Raw genomic sequence first — 3,714 nt, 5'->3', positions numbered from 1 at the left:
TGATGCAGGATGTAATCCAGGATCCCACATTGCATTTAGTTGTCAAGTCTCCTTAGTCTCCTTCAATCTGAAATAGTTCCTTGGTCTTTCTCTCTCTTTCGTGACCTTGACACTTTGGCAGAGATACTGGTAGAGTTATTTTGTCGCATATCCCTCGATTTGGGTTTGTCTGATGCTTTCTCATGTTTAGATGAAGGTTATGCATTTTTGGCAAGAACACCACAGAAATGGCATTGTGCCCTTCTCAGAGCATAAAGTCAGGAGACATGGTGGTCTCTGCCAAGTTTCTCCATGTAATTATTCCCCTTCCCTTGTCATTAATAAATATCTTAGGGGAAATACTGAGACTATACAAATATCCTGCTTCTCCTCAAACTTTTACCCACTAATTTTAGCATCCTTCAATATATTTTGCCTCTGATAATTATCACTATGGTGTTTGTCTAATGAAGATTTTCTTTCTTCTTCTTCTTTTTTTTTTTTTTGGATATCTGATCTTATTTGTTACTCTTAGAAAATTTCATTTTTGACTGGACTCAGACTTAGAGGTAGAAGCTTTCGGGACAGCCCCTGTCTCTTGGCAATCTGTTCCTGGTGTTTTTCTTTGGCCTCCTTCACTCTCTTGGCCAAAAGTTCAGCATATTCTGCAGCCTCTTCCTTGTTTTTCTTAGTACACTGTTTCTTCAGAGCAATAGGCCGCCGTTTGTGTTGCAGGACACGTGGAGGAACAAGATGCTGAATCTTGGGTGCTTTGGTCCTAGGTTCTTACCTTTTTTGTCTAGGGGCTTTCTCACAACATTCTAGCGGACATCATCCTCTTTAGAGAGATTGAAAAGTTTGCAGATTCTGCTAGCTCTTTTGAGCCCCACACGACGAGTCACAGTAGTATCAGCGAGTCCAGAAATATCCTTCTCCCCTTTTTTCACAATGAACAAGTTGAGAACACTCAGATTGGCAACCACAATGCAACCCCCAACAGATTTGTGCTTTCTTTCTCCAGTCCTCCTCCGTCTGTAACAGGAATGCCCCTCACTCAATAGCAGGCAGACACGGCCATGGGTCAAGACACCCTGCTTGATGGGGAAACCCTGCTTGTCATTCCCACCACTGATTCGGACCACATAACCCTTCCACTCTTCACCCAGAGCGTCAGCAGCAACTTCTGTGGCCATACGCTTCTCACAAAATGTACAAAGTTGGCATTCATCGTCCACTTCCATGAGTTTCTGGCAGCCAGTGACCGGGAAAGAGATGTTCAGCTTCATCCTGAAGCAGCCGACTACCTCCGAGGCACCACAAAAAAAGAGGCTAATGAAGACTTTCAATTTTCCTCATTCCTCTATATATATTAGTTGGAATTTTTCTCTAAGGAGAAGCTATCCCTTCTCTCTCAATTATTTATTCATTCATTTGTGCCCTTCATTTTTGCTTGTGTGTTCCCTCTGTTTCCCTTCTTTGCCAGGCCAGTAGGAATTTAGCAAAGCAATAGATAAAAACAAATATCATTTAAAAAGACAACTCCCAAAGTATTTTCAAATTTTTTGCACTATCCTGTCTAACCAGATGGACTAGTCAAACAACAAAAAACTTAGATTAAGATCAGACACACAAACAACATTGATCAAAGCAACATGAATCCATAAGAAACAAACTGACCAAAAAAAAGACAAAAGTCCTTACTCACTGACTGTGTGTGGTATCTTAGGGGCAAAAATTAAATCAATGCATTTTGACAACCAATGTTCATTTTGTTTGTCTCCAACTCTCTAACCGGGTAAAGTTTCTAAATAAAAGAAGAAGCTAATTGCTTTATTTCAAAATGGATAGTGGTTTTTAATGGTTTATTTTGGCTTGGGGCTTTTTCTCTCCAACCAGGACATCTATTCTTCTTCAGAGAACAAAACAGAAAATAAATTATTGGTACCGAAGTAGTATGAATATTGATACCATCAGATGTTTCTACCCTAAGAAAGATTATTTCCACATCTATCATCAATGAAATGTTTTGCAAAACAGGTTGTTTTTCCAACAGATTGGTGTATGGTGAATCAAAAAAGTTTGCATGTGAGGAGAATAAGCATTGATTCTAGAAATGAGCCACAATCTCTTGGGTGGCCTAAGAACAAGTTACCAAACTTGCCTAGACCTGATTTTTCCATCTGTGAAATGATGATAGTTTTTACCTACCTCATTAAGAGATGTCAGACATTAATTAATGTTCATAATGGGCTTGAGATCTGTGATTAAATCTGTTATCCTTATGGAAAACAGAGCCATTCAACCACTGAGGAGCAGTAAACAAATCAGGGGGATGTATAGTCCATGGAAAGAAATACTAAAGAGTGAAAAGTTAGTCAAGAATGAGGAGTGGGGGCTGGGACAAGAACCTCTTTCGGTGTGTAAGTATTCGTGCATTGTTATTGTTCATGGAATTAAGAAATACACCTCTCTGATGTCTCAATATGCGGACTCTTCTTCGCCACACTAAGGTTCTTAACCTTTTTCGTGTCATGGATATTTTTAACACTTCAGTGAAGCCACAGACCTCTTCTCATAATGCTTTTTAAATACATTAAAAAGTATGTAGGATTATGAAAGAAACCAATTTTATTAAGGCACAGTTATCATAATGTTTTTAAAAATTTAGTCAGAATTATATGTATGCTTCTTTATTAAATTAGATGAGATCCAATAGCAGTCTAATAACTACCATAATTTCAAAGTTGTGATGGTTGTAAACAACATTTCAAGATATTTGCAACAACTCTAATGTGATATAAAAATATCCGTGTTTTCTGTTAGTGATAAGGTTAGAGGAACTGCTCTTATTATTGTGGTTTGTTGCCTACATTTATAATTTTAAATTGCTAAGTTTTAGTTGGAAGTTACTGAAAATAAAGATGTATTATTCTTCCCATCCAATTTCACGGACCCTCTAAATTTTATCCATGGGCTTCTTGGGGTATTTGGATCTCAGGTTAAGAAACTCTGTTCTAAACCTATCCTGGAAACCCTCAGATAGCCAAATACTTGATATTATTTCTCCAAGTGCAATCAGGTGATCATAGCTATGGAGTGTTTATTAAAAATGCAAATCTCTTGACCTTTTCCTAGACCTGCCGAATCTGTATTTTTAACAAGCATTCAAGTGACTGATATACACACTAAAGTTTGAGAACTGCTTCAAAAGTGGTTACATCAATACTTATCTTCAATAGAATCACAATTATCAAGCCACAGATTCTTAAATATTAGTTTGAGGTATTACAATATCGTATAATATTATAATATGGTAGGTCTGGAAGGGGCCTAGAAATTTCAATCTTTTAATAGGCCTTTCAAATATTGTGATGAATATGTTCTCAACTCCATTATGAGAAATATTCCTAAACGAAGACACTAAAAGTCAAAGTATAAAATCTGCCCAGGAATGAGAGGAACCCAATCAGGAGCTTTCCATCAGAATCATCATCACAATACTCCACTACCCTTTCCTTTTCTGCACCAGTTAATACTCTTCAAAAGAAAATCTTTAGATAGAAGAATTAAATATGGAATCAATGCATTGTATCACAAAAGATACAAAAGGTGAGTGACATTCTCTGTAACTTTTAACATCATGCTTTAAACTGGTAGGCAAAAATTAAATGTCATCAACAACATGAAAAGCAGAAAAACAGAGAAAAAGAGCTGCAGAAGATCTAAAGATCATCT

The 3,714-nt window shown here is 37.1% G+C and overlaps 1 pseudogene; it reads right to left on the bottom strand.

Annotated features, from left to right (window-relative positions):
• Nucleotides 1-520: 520 nt before the first annotated feature.
• LOC131402641 (small ribosomal subunit protein eS6-like) lies at nt 521-1,265 on the bottom strand (annotated as a pseudogene).
• Between the last annotated feature and the right edge of the window lie 2,449 nt (nt 1,266-3,714).

The sequence above is a fragment of the Diceros bicornis genome, unplaced genomic scaffold, assembly GCF_020826845.1.
Source record: "Diceros bicornis minor isolate mBicDic1 unplaced genomic scaffold, mDicBic1.mat.cur scaffold_200_ctg1, whole genome shotgun sequence".
NCBI classification, from domain to species: domain Eukaryota; kingdom Metazoa; phylum Chordata; class Mammalia; order Perissodactyla; family Rhinocerotidae; genus Diceros; species Diceros bicornis.
This window is presented reverse-complemented; position numbering and strand designations above follow the sequence as displayed.